Source organism: Photinus pyralis, unplaced genomic scaffold (genome assembly GCF_008802855.1).
Source record: "Photinus pyralis isolate 1611_PpyrPB1 unplaced genomic scaffold, Ppyr1.3 Ppyr1.4_LG3b, whole genome shotgun sequence".
In the NCBI taxonomy this organism is placed as follows: domain Eukaryota; kingdom Metazoa; phylum Arthropoda; class Insecta; order Coleoptera; family Lampyridae; genus Photinus; species Photinus pyralis.
The window spans coordinates 24,417,023-24,435,533 of record NW_022170510.1 but is presented as its reverse complement, the minus strand read 5'-3'; the positions used below and the strand labels follow the sequence as shown (position 1 = coordinate 24,435,533).

General features: G+C 34.8%; 1 protein-coding gene across 5 annotated transcripts in view; it reads left to right on the top strand.

Annotated features, from left to right (window-relative positions):
- Positions 1-989: 989 nt before the first annotated feature.
- Positions 990-18,511, top strand: part of LOC116167472 (protein GDAP2 homolog) — a 58,045-nt gene continuing 40,523 nt past the window's right edge. For 4 of the 5 annotated variants that reach the window (XM_031482843.1, XM_031482838.1, XM_031482841.1 and 1 more), the window contains exon 1: positions 991-1,164. The gene's annotated coding sequence lies outside the window, so the exon portion shown is untranslated. Of the gene's footprint in view, positions 1,165-18,511 lie in introns of all 5 variants that reach the window. The other variant, XR_004144541.1, reaches the window with a different exon arrangement.

Genomic DNA, 18,511 nt, shown 5'->3' with positions numbered 1-18,511 from the left:
TTTTTCAAGAATGGTCGTCCGTCTCGCAACAATTCTAAGAGGCGGAGGGGAGCAGTGTAGGGAATATTTCAGAAACATCGATAAACATGGAGGCACAATGTAAGATTAGTCATCGAACGAAGGTGGATGTGACGCAATCGAGGAAAAATGACGTGTTTCTTGGTTTATTCTAGAACATTCCGAAGTGTTATAAGAATATTCTAGAACCATTGTCGTTTACTATACGTATAAGGCACGGTATAAGCAAATTGTAGCATATTTCAGTCAGTCCTAACTTCGATGCGCTTGTGTTATGTTAGAAATTGTAAGTAATCCATTAATTAATTATAAATAAATAACACCACGTAATTAAATTTATATTACAATAAGTTTGTTGTAGCTGAAAAAGTCTGTTTATTATTGTTCAATTCAGGAAACGGGCAAAAATAAATAAATTAAAATTTTGTATTTACTCATTTTTGTTTCAATAATTTAACGGCACGAGTGATTTTTACTAAAATGCTTAATTTCCTTAGCTTCTCAGATTTCCCACAACAAAAAATTACAAATGGGCACACGGATAGACGCAGAAATTTACTGTAAATTTTGCTGTAAAATAATTAGGGGAGAAAATGTTTCAATAAAAAGAAATTACTATTGAAACCCCTGTATACGTATAAACAAATGATTATCTTATTCAAGGTGTGCATTTTTTTTCGAAACATTTTCCTTATTCGTTGATCGAATGTAGAGCCTTTGTGTTGTGTAACCTATGTGACTTGGATTAAGGGGCATATTTCAAACTTTTGGTTGGTTTTCAACAAAACGTCAATAGATACGAAAATCAGTTATTATCAAACAGCAAACAACCTGCGCCATCTACACAGCACACGATTCATCAATTCAAAAAGTGTCAAAGAAAACTGTTTTTATCGCTTACTACTATCGAAATAGAGCTGTTGCGTTGGTTGCTCACTTGAGTAACGCACAAAAGGTTTTCTTCGTAATTGCACAGTGTCGGAATCGAACTGCGCAACATAAAGTATGAAAAATACACCGTAAACGTCATACTGGTTGTCAGTATAGTAGGTGTACGAAGAGTAGTTTTGTTGTGTTAGTAATTTGACTCTTAAATGCAGTGATAATAATTTCATTACCCAAACTTTACAAATATTTTATTTATGTGTAAGTAGAAAGGCTTGACATCTTATTCATATACATTTTCATTTAAATTTTCTCTTGACCTTGTCCTCTTGTGGGCTCCCCATGTACCTATCTCTAATTTGTATTTCCTAGATGTACCTAACTTTTGTTTAATGATTTTGCCGAGCAAAGCACAGGTGAAGTGCTTAGGCGTGCCGCAAATTTTAATTAAACTTTTATCTGCCACTAACTGGAATTTCTGATAAACACAGTTATTGTTTATCCATGTATTAATATTGATTTGGTATCCAATGTGAAGTAAAATAATAATTTGGAATTAAAATGCAAGTTTATAGATTAAAATGTAGAACATTTGCAAGTACAATTAACTTGCGTGTTGATCCCAATTACACTTAGGGGAAGCAATAGATTTCCGGATATCAACTTTATCACTTGTTACTAATTCAAGAGAATTAAAAAACACCAGGTTCAACTTAAAATTCATAGTAGGTTAACCGATTTATGACTTGCGCCGATAAAGATTAACAGGTAATAAATATTTACACTTGGGTAATTTGTATCCGATCTGCATCCAAATTGATATATTTTATTGAGAGCTACGACTATAAAATGTTGTGACTCATAAATTACTCGTCACGGATATGAAACCGGTAAATTTTTAAATTAGTCCGAAGGCGAACTATTATTGGATAGGTACCTGGTTTTTGTGTTGTGAACTTGATTCAACTTTACTGGGGTCATCGCCTTAATCGCAATCAACGTTATGCTTTTCGAAATGACCTATTATGTGTGTGCTTAGGACTAAGTCGGTATTTTAATATTGTTCAACTGCAATCAAGGTAGAATCTAACAATTTAATTGGCACGATTGCAATTTCGAGGGCTAGTGGCCAGCATCGTAAGATGCTGCGAGATGTCAAATGAGCCTTAGAACAAATTTAAACTCGACATTCATCTCATCTTCTAGGAGGGGGATGGGAGCGGCCGAGGGGGACTATCAAAACATAAAGATCAATCAATGTCATTTTTCTGCCGCTACTCAATACAGTGTGTACTATTTTTTACGGGTCATATAAAAAAATCGAGTTTTTGATTTCTCTGAAACGAAATGTTGTATTGAAAATCTCCCAACCATATCTTGGTAGAGTTTAAATAGTGGCGAATAGAAAGTTTTTTTTTTAATTTTTATTTATATCATCATAATAGCACCAGAAAAAAATCGGCAAATTTCGATTTTTCTGTCATATCTTCGGAAGCAATCGGAATTTTCAGATTTATTTACTGGATGATAATAATTCCTTAATTGCGCAATGCGCAACTTTTCCCTAATTTGACTATCTTCGTTTCTTCTATGGGTTTGGAGATCCCCATGATAGACCAAGTGATAGACATGCTTATCAAGGACAGAGTGTATATCGACCTTATTTTTAATAATAATAATATATTTATTGAGTTATTGTGTGGGTACACTTACTCTAGTCAACTCAGTTGCAGAATAATGTAAAAATTAACTAGAATTTTTAAAAATGTAATTAATTCAAATGTTTACTGGGTTAGCTTCTCATGTGACTGAAGAGAATTCTTGATTGTGCCTCCATTCAAATAGTAGAGAAGGGGCAAAGGTACCAGTAATCGACAAATTAAGCAGATAAATCAATTTATAAGGTTAATGTTGTCTGAAAGTGTGATATATTATGTAATCATGGACGAAATTAACGCACCACTTAATTAATTTATATTAGTTATATAGTTTTCTTGCATTAGATTGATCTGATTGATAGAAACTTGTAACAGGCCAATGATCAATTATCAACAGAAATCAACCAGAAAAGACCTTTTTAAGTTTCTTTTTATTGCATACTTAATTAATGGTGTTAAAAAATCGCAAGATATGAACTAAGTACACAAAACAAGATACGAAGAATCCCATACGATTTTCAGTAGGGGAATTTGTTGTCACTCTGCTCGTATTCGGAAACCAGTCTTTTGATTCTGCTGATATTCAATAGCACCGATCCTTGAACTCGTAGAAATCGATTGGCGAAGGTTTGACATCGCTGTCTCTTTTCGTCCTCGGGTTAGATTAGGAACAGACAGACAGACGGACAAAGCCGAGGACAAAGCCTTCACGAGGGGAATTTTTTTCTTTCGAAAAATTCCTCTAAATATAGACAATTAAATTTACTTATTTCAACCGATCTCGCGTATGGATTCCTCTACTTCTGATTACTGCAAGCATTCACCGTGACATGGTGGGGGTATACGGCCATACGCAGTTGACTTAAATCGACACTGTTCGCCGGCCATTCTATTAAATGATAATGTACTGCATTTAAATAGTCAATCATTGCATAACCACGTGGAGACGAGCATTATCTTTCATAAAAACAACATTAGCCCCCATGATAGGAACAAACAGAATTATATATTCAACTATGACGTTTTCGAGATAATAATAGTTCAGTCAAATTAACTCCAAAAGTAGTCTAAACTGGATGTCCCTTCACTCAACAAGACCAAGTGTATTCGATCTAAAAAATCCGTTGAATCCGAAAATCATAGTCCCCCTGGCCGGAAACTTCCGGAACATATTGTTATAAACAAAAAACGAAGAAAAAATGGGAAAATGTCGTTTTTGTTGTTTTGACTTCAAATAACCTAAGCGAAAAAATAAAGAGAGATTAATTTGTTTGGAATCGAAATTTCTATAAGATATAGTTTGTATTGAACGTTCATTTTCAAATGTTAATGTGTTTTACGGAAAAATATAAAAAAAGGAATCCCGACAATTATCAATCTGTTTTTACAAGTAAAATTCATGCGATCTTTTTGAAAATCCGTATTTGGTCACTTCTTTTGATAACAAAACAATATGACAAAGCCGATCACCGTAGATATCATAGTTATTGGTTATTTAATTTAAAAAAATAAAAAAACGATGCTTTGTCTTCCACACTGGGCGATTCCCAGAGCGTTTTCAATTTTTTTTACAGTGCCAAGAGGGCCTATTATAAAGTTACCTTTCTTATTATATTTCCATTTCCAGTTATTCCATTAGTTAATTAAGTAAAAAAATGCCACGGTCCGTCGATTTGCAAGAATCATCGGGACAATTTTTGGAAATGGTTGTCTAAGGGGTTCCACCAACTTTAAGAAAAATTGAGATCGCTCTGGGAGTCACCCAGTTTGAAAGACCAAGCACCGTTTTGTAAATTTGTTTATTTAATTATTCAGTATCTATAAAACTTACGGCGCGAGCTACGGCGATCAGGTTTGTAATATTGTTTTGTCATCAAAAGAAGTGACCAAATACAGATTTTTAAAGATCGGATGAATCTTACTTGAAAATGAACGTTCAATACCAACTGTATCTTATAGAACATTCGATTCCAAACAAATTCATTTCTCTTCATTTTTTCGCTTAGAGCAATGGTTCAGGAGATAATAATTGAAGTCAAATGCGAACAAAAACGACATTTTCCTATTCATTTTTCATTTGTTGTCTATAACAATATGTTCCGAGGGTTTCCGGCAAGGGTACTATGATTTTCTGTTTCACCGGATTTTTTTAACATAGAGTACAGTTGGTTTCGTTGAGTGAAATGACAACATTCAGCCCAAACTGTATTCAAATTTCAAATCTACTTGATCTACATACTAATTATATTCTTGACATACACACCAGTTACAACTATCAATTTCAAGAAACCTTAAACTGACAAAAAATAATTAACGAGTGTCTAAATATGTCCATCATTAGCATGTGAATAACATGAACAATTGTTTATTCGAAGCGGGCACAATTTAGAGAATGATCGCTTTAACACGTCGGATTAGTTTTTGACTTCAGCAACCCTCCTACTTTTCCACTGCCACTATGAACTTCAATCACTACTCAATTTCCTTTGTAATGGTGGTAACTGATCGTCTTTGATTAGAACTGAGGATCCAACATTGAGGTGTCCTGTCTCCTGGTTCCATTTTTGTCGTTCCTGAAAACCCGACATAGGTACATTCTTTGGGCCATCTCTTCCAAAAATGTCTCCTTACAGCTTGCAAGTGCCGGTACAAATTACGCCGACTTTGTGGTACGTTCAATACGTCTTTTTCGGGTAATGATGTCAACGTTTTTCCCAACAATAGATGAGACGGAGTGAAAGCTCGATGATCGTGTGGGTCAGGCGAAAGTGGACGCGAATCAAGAATTGCCTCAATTTAATTTAATACAGTGACAAAGTACTCGTATGTTAAAGAGCTATCTCCGAGAACCCTACGCAAATGGTGCTTAGCCAATTGTGCGCCCCTTTCCCAAATTCTAAAGTAATGCCATCAAAAGCACTATTTTCGATTATGTCACTACTGTAGCTACCTACATTCGACTGTATCTCGGGTATATGTGTAAGGGAACTTGGCGATTGATCTTGTCATTCGTTTATGATAGTAGGTCTTCTAATATACATTTACTGTACGAATTGTGCTGCAACTACCTATAGATTTCATATTTGATAGAGGTCTGACATGTTTTCTTATTGACAGGAAACGTTCTACTGCACCAGTCTATTGAACCGTGAATTAATTAAAATGTAATCAATAAAGATTTTGAATGGAATATAAGGTGGTAGTCTTAGAAATTAACTACGAGTGAGTAGTAGGTAATTGTTAAAAGAAAAACTCGCATACTCAAGTTATTAATAGTGTTTTGATCTGTTGTTACATGTCGTCCTGCCATCGATTGTAATGGGTTGTTAATATTTAACTGATGTCGTCTAGCACTCTAGAATAATGTATTTGGCAGTAGTAATGTTTTAGATTATGTAAAGTTATTGATCCTGTAACCATTACGTTCTGCACGTTGTCTATGCATCTTTACAGGGACATTATCGTACGTAAAATTAAAAACTTTCTATCCTATAAGAAGACAAGCCAGATGACATTGCCTCCAATTTGGCAGTAAGTAGAAGATCTTCTAATGTAGAATTTTTATTCTCAGAATTTCTAGATACCTATAATTTTTCGAAAGGGTGGATCTAAAGATTTTTTGTAATTTTTTATAGTATTATAATTATCCTATATTCATGTTTGCGGATTTTTCAACTCATGTTGTAAGGCGCCATTATAGTCACTTACTTCATCCGTCCATCCGAGGCCATAAGTAGAAAATTGATATTGCCCAGCCTGTACATGATTTTTCGTGGGTCAGATGCCAGAGCTATAAGCTACCGAATTCAACAAGATAGTCTCTGGCATCTGACCCCAGAAAAATCATGTGCAGGCTGGGCAATATCAATTTTCTTATTTATTAATATATTTTGTTGAAATTTTAACTATACCTAGATGCTTCTTAAAGAAAAACATAGTTCACATTGCCATTTTCCTTATGGGAAATACTGATCAATGCATGGAAATGCGTTAAAGTGACTTGCCTATTGGTAGATATCTATTCCGCTCAGGAATAATATGGATTTTACCCATCGGCAGAGGGTTTGAGTCGACGCTGCTTAGAACTTATAATGCTTTGTGGTCTTAATTAATAGCTTGCTAGTAGCTTCGCGGAGCATTTCTGTCACTGTCAAATATGCTACCAAGGTCGTCGCTACACATATGTCCTTATCTATGGTGTAAAAAGGGGAAATAAACTAGGTTGCACCGTGTTACGGCCTGATGTCTTTAATTGGAGAGGAATCTTTATATCTATGCGTTCTTCAAAATGTTGAATATTCGCTACATCTATTGAAATAAGCGTTTATGCTCTCTGACTCGTCGTAAGGAGAAGCAAGACCGCAGTCTTCTTTACAAGGATATGTCACGGAATTACATAATTTTTTAGCGTCTTTAAATACTTCAACATCGCAGCAAGGGTCAGAATGACGAGGTACATTAGGCCTTAAGCTGTAGACACCTCTAAAGAAACGCTTTATGCGAGTATCTTGTCCACCGCTGTCCCATGTATATTCAATGTGCTATATGAAGTCCCTTTGTTTTAAACAATACTCTTGATTCCCCTAATAGTAAAAAAATCATCTAAATATAAGACTGAGAAAAAACCTTTTTGGTGTAAAAAGGCAATGATTGCTTTCATGATCTTAGTACAAACATGCGGAGCACAACTCAAGCCAAAGGGAATCGCCTGATATTCTTGCAATATATGTATTGTTGAATTTAACCCTTAGGTACTCTTGTGACGTTGAGCTACAGGTACCATTAAATAGGCATCCTTCAAATTGAGAGTGGCCATAAACCAATTTTTGGTAAACAGTTTCACCACCGTTTTGTGATCTTCAAGGATAAGATGGGTCGTTTTAACAAAGCGGTTGGGATTTAAAATGACTCTTGGAACCAAACCATCCGGCTTTGGAAAGAGGAACTCTTGGACACAACTTGGTCTCTGCATGCGATTACTTTACATATGTTACAGTTTTTGTATCGAGTTAGAGATATCTCTCATGTCATTGAACGATCAGGTTGGTTCCTTATGCACGTACATTTGTGTTGGTTTCGGAACAAAGAGACAATCTCAAACCCAAAATACTAGATAATATGAATTTTTGATGCAATGACCCCTTTGGGTCACGCCTCTCTGTCACTGCCAAACGCTTGAACCTATTTAGTTCAAACTGCACAGTGTTGACCTATACGTCACATGTAATAAGCCTATTGAAAATGGGCCAATCCAACATAAATATACCACATGTAACAAGTCAATTGAAAATGGGTCAAATCCAATGACTCCCTGGGATCACACCGAGGTGCTCTGCCGCTTTTTTAGACGCTCTTTATGGGTTTATTTGCCATTCCATGATTGCCATGGAAATGTCACTTGACGTTCGCATATAATGACAAACACTGTCTTTGTAAATAAAATGACTTCGGTTGAAGAAGACAATACATCGTCTATTCAGTGACTTATTGCTGCCGCAGAGAACCTGTAGAATCCAAATGCAAAAGCCTATTATAAAGAATATATGAAAAATTCTTGGCGTTGAAGCATCTTTCAAACAAGGTCTTAAATGCATCGTTCATGCTGTCATACATGAAGGAAATGTCAAAGGTAAGTATTTAAATCTTCTACTCTTCGGTGCCTTCATTCAAAACTTCAATCAATATTGCGATTAGAAAGTGGAACAGATTTGGCAGCATACCTACTCTAAACTACGTGCGTTTGTGAAAGCTTCCCACACAGGATACGATCCTTTTCATTTGCAAAAAGCGATCCGAGAGGATATTTTATTTCGATCTTAAATTACAAATATAGTTTCATATGTCATATTTGAAGTAACGTTATATATGGAAATATATGGAAATTAGTTACAATTGTTTATTTACACTTTATCGCATTATTAGCTAATGCACATACAATCAGAATAATCTAATTCTATATTGTTTACTAACAACAGTCGTAAGGCAGTTTCCGTGGATATCGCCAACTATTCTAAGACGATTATTTGGAATATCCAAATCACGATCGCGGTGTGTAAAAATCAAACGAAAAACAGCTACTAAGAGTACTCTAATTATCATTGACCAAGAATAATTTTGTTAGAAATGGGATCTATTTGCATACCTATTTATAATGAGCTTGTGAACTTAGCGACCTCACAATCAACTTTCTAATTATAAAAGATTCGAATAGTGAGATAAAATTTGATTATTATTATTAGTACTTATACATAATTGGGCTTAATTAATACTATTTTTTATGTGTTTTTAAGTTGTTGGGATATTCCCAAAAGTCATCTAGTAACAGTGCAATTGATTGTTTAAATCGCACCATTTATTATTCATTGATTATATGTATGTATGTTCCGAACGTGAAAACCGGGTAAATGAGAATACGATTTTTGAAAAATCAACTACGCGTGCGTGATAAGAAAAATTAGGAGATAATAATTGCATAAGCGCCGCGGAAATATCCTAAAGGCGTAAAGCTTACGCTAATTTAAATTAGACTTAACCTTTTATTTGTTTCGTTCAATATTTTAGGTGTGTGTATTTGGTTTTTGAATTGTGCTGTTGATTATTACTATTGACATTAGATATCTTATCACTTTCTCTCCAATAACGACGTTATTAGCGTATGCCGACAGTGTTTAATTATTTATTTCTGAATAAAACTTTTAGTGTTTTGTTTATTTAGCTAAACTGGTTTTTACATTTTGGGTTAGATCAAGGGAGTGACACTTATTTGTAGTTGGTTATGATCGTGTAATCTTAAGTATCACTCATTCTAATGTTTGTCCTAATCAATTGCAATATTTGTATACTCTTATCTTTAACTTTCACTTTTAGGAAAGAAACCGTCGGTTTTTTTTCATCTGGCGATCAAATATAACGGACGGCTCAAGATGCAAGCAAGATTCAAATTTCACGCCTTGTGTGTTAAAACCAAAGAAAACAGATAGGACGACAGCTATAATAGGTTGGGGTTTTAAAAATGGAGCTATATTCGAAAAAATTAACGCGTTTGCATTGTTATATTTTAAAAAGAAGGAATTTTTTTACAATATGGTCGGAATAATGATTTAAAGTCATCCTTTGTGAATTTGGTTCGTTATGGTGTCGAGGCTTGCACTTAGGTAGGAATTTTTTCTGCGTTTATTACTAAAAAATTTTTTCATGTATGCACCATACTTTTACACTTTTGCCGTTTGTTGTGTTTATAGAATTATAGATTCTATACGCTAAGATGCTTCTTATAAAATCAAATTGAAATGACATGTCAAACAATAGGTTGTGCATGCGCAGTGATAACTCTCTTATTTGTGGACGGATTTTTTTGGTTAAATGGCTGAAAACAAATTTAGTTGCAGTAACTGACTTTTTCGGACAATGACTGTTAATGTGGAAATGCGCTTTTTGTAAATCGGTCTACGATTACTTTTTTGCGCATTTTTGCAAATTTATTTGTAAAAATGTAGCTTTTACATTGGCCAGCTGGCTGGCAGAAAATGCGGACCCATAGAAGAACGCTTGTAGAAAGACGAATAATGTACATGTACCTACCGGGACTAACTTTAGGCACGGTGATACATGATGTGGGGTCGGCGACTTCTGGGCGCCATCTAATAATAATAATAAATAATAATAATAATCTTTATTCCAACCTAGATACAAAACTGTAAACACAACAAAAAATTAAAAATTATATAAAGTATAAATTAAGGCAGTGCGAAAATAAAAGAAAACTTAGGAAAATAAAAGAAAACTTAGCCATCTCCGAGCGTGTTATACTAGCGTGGTGATTTTTCAGTTTTTTCTATCTTATACAGTTTTGGTCCGATTGTTTTCAAACTGATGTCGTCAAAAAATCTTGTAAACGCGCAAAACTCTTGCGTGACGCGCGTCGTCAAGAGGTAGTCGACTTTGGGCCTCGAAAAGTTTTTTAAAGCTCGAATCGCGGTCTCTCTTTCTTGTGTCGCCAATAGAATCTTGAGCTATGCCCCAAAAATTGTGGAGGGTTTTTAGCGAAATCCACCAAAATGCGAATTGCGGGTGAACGTGACGTCGCAAGCGGGTACCGACAAAGGGAATGCGGTTGTCCCCGACAAGATCTTACTCATGGTGGAGTCACAACTTCAAGCGCGAATTGAGAATGTATGGGACGTCGGAAGTGGACAAAGGGAATACGGTACCCTTCGACAAGATCTTTCTGCTGCTGGTGGAATCAAAACTGGCTAATAGAATACTGATCTGCCGCACAAAAATTCGCTATGTTCCTTCGATCTTAGGTACACAAGTAAATTTTTATATACCAAACTATGACAAATGGAAGTAGATATTGGCAACATGGACTTTTACGTTCGGTTTTTTCGGTCAATCACATTGTAGTCGATGTAGGTACTAGTCAACAAGCATTATAAGAACTTAAATAAGTTCACATTGAATATTTAAAAGTGTAATTATTATAGGATAAAGGTTACTTTTATTATTTTCAAGGTGCTACTTCTTAACCAGATTTCACAATCATTAGCAAATAACATTTATTTGTTTTATTACTTATATATTGAAATATTATTAACCGGAACGACGAAACCTGTAATTAACTAGTGAGTAAAATGTATAAATAATTTGTTTTGCTTTAAATTCTCCCATCAAACTAGACGTCAATGGAAATGCTCAGTAAATTATGCTTTTCCTGCAACCGAATGTATCTGTTGTTAAACATATATTTATTAGTCGTAACTATTGATTTAAGCGTAAAATAATTAATAATCCCATTTATATTACTCCATAAAAAATAAATATATCCATAAGCGTTTTAAATCCAAAACTGTCGTGTGAAAATAGGTCAACTAAATCGTAATACGAATGTCATAAAAAACCTTAACGTTCTAATTTTTACAAAAAACTGACTATACAATATGGATTCGATTTCCATCACAAAATTAAAAAAAATTCGTTAAGCCGCTTGTGAGCAAGAGGCGAAAAGTGCACTTTCAAATTTGTTTTTTCGATTTTAATAGCCCTTATGGATATCATGCCTTAACGAGAATACTAAACTGAAATCATTTTTAATTTTTGATCGAATGACACCAATATCAAGTCTAAGTGGTGTAGTTCCGGAGCCTTTGTGACTCAGACAGACAGATAGACAGACAGACATCAAGACCGCAAAAGTGCACTTTTTATTTTTTTAAAGTGAAAGTGCACTAAAGGAGGACGCTTTAACGTATGCCTAATTTAATTAATATATTTTGTGTTACCCAAAACCTCATGAAATACTAAGGTTAGCAATCTGTTGTTTGCCGGTTGATGTTTGTGGATATTTGTGGTCGTAGCAAGTAGTTAATTTCGAGGTTAATGATATTTCTTAACCAAACCTATGCATTTAATCGGTGTCTTGTAGAGCACAAAAAGTGGCAATGCGAAAGTGTTTTTTTTTATTTTTTGTATCTGTTCAAATACCTACATCAGCAAAAATAAAAATGAAATCGACAAATTTCGATTTTTATGGGATATCTTCGTTTTCTTTAAAGCATGATAATAACTCTGTAATAAGTTTACGAGAATAGTATATTAAGAAACAAGTGTATTGTTAAGTCTTTAAAGCACGCGCAACGAGTTTAACATTGCACGTGCTTTATAGAGTCATTACACACGCGTTTATTATAGTATTTTTCATTATACCTGCAATATAATTTAAAAATACGGTAAATAAAATAAAATCATATTGACGGTATACTCGAATACATTTCTAACTAACTAGGCTGCTATTCGAAATTCCATTATTAGCAAGGAAATGCCACTTGACGTTCGCATACCAAAATCAGCGTCTTTGAAAGTAATATATCTTCAAGAAGATACACCGTCCATTCCGGGGCTTGTTGCAGAAGCAGAATAAGTTTGTACCTGCAAAATCCAAATGCAAAAGCCTATGAATATGAAAGGCTGTTGGCTGGGATGAATAGGAAACATCTTTCAAACAAAGTATCAGTAATGCTGGCATATATAAAGGAAATGTCTTCTACCTTTTGGCGCATTCATTCAAAACGTCAAACAATGTAGGTAATGCTACAATTAAAAAGTAGAACGGATTTGGAATAATACCCCAAATCAAATCACGTGCATTTGTGAAAGCTTCCAACAGAGGATACGAGCTACAGATATATTTTGCAAATAATGTAAAAAGCGACCCGAGAGGACTTTTTTCAGTCTCAGATTATAGTTTCATATGTCATATCATGTGAAGTAACTTTACCCGGCGTGATTTAATCACCTTTTTTCACACGCTCAGGCGTCTTTTAAACAACGATTCTGATGTAGATATAATAAAAGATTACAAAATGTGACAGTGACGATGTTTACTAAAACAACATTTAGAAACCGTCAACTAGAATGACTGAGATAATTAATTTTTTACATCTTGAATGCTGTGAGGTCAATTTTTACTGTTATGTCACTTATAGTTTAAGAGTTACTCCATACTAACGATCAAATTTCGCCACCCTGTAATACACCAGTTACTAAATTACCAAATCGGTATGCACGAAATTTGCACTTCAACCGTGGTTTTGATAGGTAGAAATAAAATCCTCTGATATCATGACTAATGTACTAGATTATTGCATAGTGAAGTGCCATACATAGTTAATTAAGTACTTATTTTAGATATGAAAGCACGACACTAATTACTATCAGGACGATTGTTTAATCAATCAAGCCAAGCATGTGCTTGATTGTGTGCATAATGCTTAGGTGGATGCGCACTGGTCTGGTGATGTATGGGAGATCGTCTATTTCTCTCTGTTTATCAAAAAGCGTACGTGACATGGTAGTGAACTGTCTATCACTTGGAAGGTGTGTGTTCAGCTGGTGAGCACATTTTCAGCATTAAAACCGTAACAAATAAATAGAAAAATATGTAAAAATATAAACAATACATAGAAGGAAGTAGGTACGACGGAAATTGTTTATAAAATGTAATTTTACAAAAATTGTTCCTAAATCGCTACATACAACATCACAGTACTTTGGGACAAAATACGCGTCACGCTTTCTCTTTCTTTAGCCCCTGTCGCCTAGGACGTAAGTACTTACGCAGCACTTGGCCCTTCCACACAAGGAGGAAGGTTACCAGCGGGAACCACGTGGAGGTAGCTGCTCGAAACTAAGACTCGTGCCAACCTAATCGTGTGCACCACTACGATAGGAGGACTTTCACGTTAGTTCTTTGGTTCAATTTCCTTACGTTACCGCTCGGAATTACCAAAGAGAGTCATAGATACTCCCGATCACTTATGTTTATTAATGTTGCTCGTAATAATTAATAGATCTGCAGGTACCGTTATTTTAATTAAAGTTCTCTAGGTTCCCAATTTCATCGAGATCAGAATTGTTCACGCTTCTTTTTAAGTGTGCTCCATCTTGCAGTAAAATTGAATTTTTTTTACAAAATGGGTGGGGTATCCAAGTGAAACATTTAATTGTTGTTTTTTTTTGAAAAAAATGTGAAGAATTGACAGCGATTATAAGAGTTGTCCCCGCAACATCTGCTTTAGGAAAAGTATTAATAATAAAAAAAGAAACGTCGTTGCCGCGCACCGGTATATCCTTTATCATTTGTAAATTGGAAAATATCACGAAGTACCAGAGAAAATTTCTTTTTAGCTGGTTACGTTTGAGGCATGTAGCGCGTTGTTGGTCAATGGCGCCGAATTCATGTACTCAATTTTATACCATTATCTACCTACACATTTCTCTGCAACAAGAGGAATTTGTCCACAATTTCGTACGCTGATGTATGAGTTTGAGAGATTTTATCATAAAATTTTGAATAAGTGAAATTGAGATGTGTTGTCCTTGTCAGGGGAACTGCGCCCAAATCTGGATCGAATAGAGAATCACTACATTAGTAAGAGAAATCGCTGAAAATGGACGTAGGCGACCCATAAATGGTTGCATGTAAAATTCCACAATTTTGAAATTCTTTCTGAAAAAATGTTGGCGCTGTTATATTACAATTCATGACCATATTTATTTCTACTGTCCTAGGCCTTTATTGCCTGTTGATCTAGTAAATTTCTCGCTGTAGTCTTATTGCATATGCGCGTGCTGAAACTTCTCGGGCTAGGCTGAATTTGTTACTTCAATCCGTCTACGTATATTACTTTATTTCTCGTGAAGCTACAACGTTTGTTGTTTAGTTAATGGATAAATTTGTGAGTTTTGAACTTATATGTAGGTTGCAAGGTAAAAGGGAGCCTCGAAGACCAATTACCTCTGAACTACGAGTAAAATTTCGTCGTGCCGTCATGCCCGACACTTCCACTTTCAGTTGTCTCGTTAATGGTTAATGATGTCGACTTAGCCTAGATCCTCGTCCCCTTCCTGTTGAATTTTTAATGATTACTACATCATCAATCACGTCAAATTTCCGGTAGTTCTCTCCATTGTGAGAATTTTATTTCGTTCATTCCTGACAGAGAAATTGTTATTAAACCTATTCTTGTTTTAAAAATATTATCACTCATTACTTCGGAATTGGTGATTAAATTATTTATAACTTGTTTATGCTAAACAGTTTACACTTTTCAGTCCTACAGTTGGGTTAGCAACAAATCTATTTGATATTGTGTTATAAATGATTACCATATAAGAAAATAATTTTATCTCAATAAACAAGACTGTTACATTACTAGTCACAATATTAACTACTCCTTATGTAACTAACTTGATCATAGCAATTAATTGTAGGTGCATTTTTCGGTTAAAAGTTCGAAAGTGAACTGACTCTAGGCACATATTTGATTAACCGTGCCGCGTGTAATAATTGATTTGTAGTTTGTTGAACCTAAAATTTGGAAACAAGTTGATGGTTTGTGATTTATTTATGCGTAACCACCACTAGTGAAATTGGAAAGCAGAGGCACACGCATATTACAAAAGATCTACCTTGTAATACCATTAATGTCGTATTAAACGCTTTCAATTTGATACAAGTGACACCGAATAAACTATGCCGTGATGAAACATGAACATATAACAAATGTTATTAATGAATTAAAATACTTACGGTCATTTATCATCCAAGGCTAAAGTTGGACAAAACAAAACTACCAGATTCCCAACGGAGAGCGTTTAAAACAAGTTACTTAATCCACAATTGTAGGTAGGTATACAGGAATTTAATACACATTTAATTCCCTTACCCTAAACCGTCCAATAAAATTTTAGTGCAAGAATTATACGTTTATAGAAACACTTGCTTATTGAGCGGTTTTGGATAAAATATTGTATTTAACTCGTGTGCCATTAGTTCTTTACCCAGATGATAAATTACTTTCTAAGCTTTTCTCCCGTAGATAAAGACCCCCCTTCATAAATAAATAGGTAGCTGTATTATGACCCATAAAAATTTGTGTTCGTAATTTTTAAAAAGTAAATTAGACGTGACAATTTGAAGATGTGCTGTTTTTTGCACGAAGATATTGTGTTCATTATGTTAACTACTTTCGTATTTCGATGCTATATGACATTATACTCCCAAAACAGTTGCCCGAACCCTACTTATCGATATTAAAGTGCCTCAGTTTAATATGTAAATTGCATTTACTCACAGATGTTAAGGGGTAGCGTTTTGCTATATTTAGTGGAATAAAATTGAATCATTTTTTTATTAAAATGGAAATGGTAAAGGAAATTGCATTTGATGTATTGCCATTAAAGATGAGGATCGATGCAAAAATGTCAAGCACTATTCAAGGGTGTCGATTTTATCTTCGTGGTTAGCAAGCGACACAATTTTATAACATTACGCTTTAGTTGTTAGATAGGTACTTATGAAGGGAACATAGCATTTATAAGATCTAGGTCACAGAACTTTTTATTGATTTTTTTGTTGTAATTAGAAGACACTGACAACTTGATTCTAATTTTTAACTAAACATACAGCCGTTGTCCAAAAATAAGAAGGAAGGATTAGCGCATCCCTTCTCCTTTCCTTGTTTACGAAACGGTCAATTACCGCCTCTACAGCGATTATGTCTATAACACTTTTCGATCGACATGATAGGTCCTCTAGTCTTTCTTGGCCCGTGGCAACTCAATCGTGTATGAACTCTCCTCAAAGCGCTGAAAGGACGCTCGATAGAGCAGCTGCTGGCAGGTAGGTATAGTTAGGGAAATCTGCAGCATCTTTAAGATGGAAAACATCAGTGCATCAAGAAGCTTTAAATGCATCAATGAGCCCCTTTAGCCCTTTATCCTCAGAGTTTTTTTGATTAGATGGTTTCTGGTAAGATCTACTTCGCAGCTACTCAAATTAACCTGGTAGAATTTTGCAAAATCTTCCTACTTATGAAACAAAATTTGATGAAACTGGATCACAGGCTTGAATCGCTCTGATATCATTCGATCCAAACAAGAATAAAAAATGGCACTTCTGAAATTCTCTTCTCCGTCGACTCGTTCCGTGTCCCGCAGCTTCCCTCAACGATAAAATCGCCCATCCGTCGTTGTCTTTGCTTGGTTTTACTTGTTCGAGAATGTTCGCTGATGGTATCAAAAGTCATTGGTTTTGTTGAAAATTTTGTCTGTTTTTTGACTGTTTCGGAAACTTTTCACGGTAGCACACGCATCTTCTTTGAATTCCACAGCTTGGGTTAGGTCAAGGTTCTCCGTTTGTATAACAGTACTATGCGATCAAAAATGAGTTGCTGTCGAGTCACCTTTAGAATTTTTGTTTACATGGGAAATTGTACTTAAGTTGCACTTCCAAAGGTGACTCGACCGCCACTAGTATTGAATTTCGTTTAATCTTAAGGTCATTTTCAGATTCAATCGGAGAAATACTGACAGAAATATGTATATCTAGGTTCACATAGAATTTAAAAACGATAAATGCAAACCAAGTTATAAATAGACCCACCCTCGTAATGTACAATTAATAAACTGAAATATAACGACCCATTCATAAAACATTTTCCATTCTAGTATAGTGTACTACTTACTCCTCAATAATTGGAAAAAAACATTTTGTTGGTGGTTGAATTTTTAATGAAGCAATTAGCCAAATGATTGATTGTTAGGAGGCGCCATTCCATTACCAATGCAGCGTGCTGAAGTATGTCCCTATATGTACGTTCCTAATTAATTAATCACACGACAATATAAATATCAAATTCAAATAAAAAAAATAATAAATAATCTAGTAAAACCCGACAAAGTGAAAGAGGTTAATTAATTGTCGGTTAGAATTCAATTATCTACCTTTTCAACGTAATCCGGGAAAAAAGTAATATCATAAAAAGTGACATTTTGTTACCTATCAACAGAAATAAAATGTCAAACGTTTTTCACGTCACACAAAAAAAGATAATTTAAATATCTGTACGGGAACGGCTACAAACTGAAAATTAGTTGCAGTATCTTGATTTCCTTATCGGCTGCCCAAGCGGCGCTACAAATTAAAGTCATTACTTTTACCTTCTATTTCCAATCCCTAGAAAAGAAATGCATAGCTACGGAAGTTCTCATAAGGAAGCGCTCGTTTGATTTAGTCAATGTACCGTGTGTTTATTAATCCTGATATAATTCCTGTACGAAAACGGGTGCTTCGTTATGTAATGAACCATTTGCTACATCCTGCTAAACAACCATTTTCGTTACCGATGTCAAGTATTCCTCCCTCTGTATCCATTTATTTCTTGAATTGTTCCTCGGTGTTACACTGTTACCCAAAGCTAACTCGGTTTTCCGGTGTCTCAAATTCCACCCAACCAAATTTCTTTGAATAGTTTGTGCCACACCGGGTTTCGTCAGTAAAAAATACATTCGAACCTGTTTCTCTATTATGACGTATAGATATTTAGCTTCTTTAGGAGCTATTGCATTCATTTCTATTAAAATGGAATATGCGTTTTTTAGACGTTGAT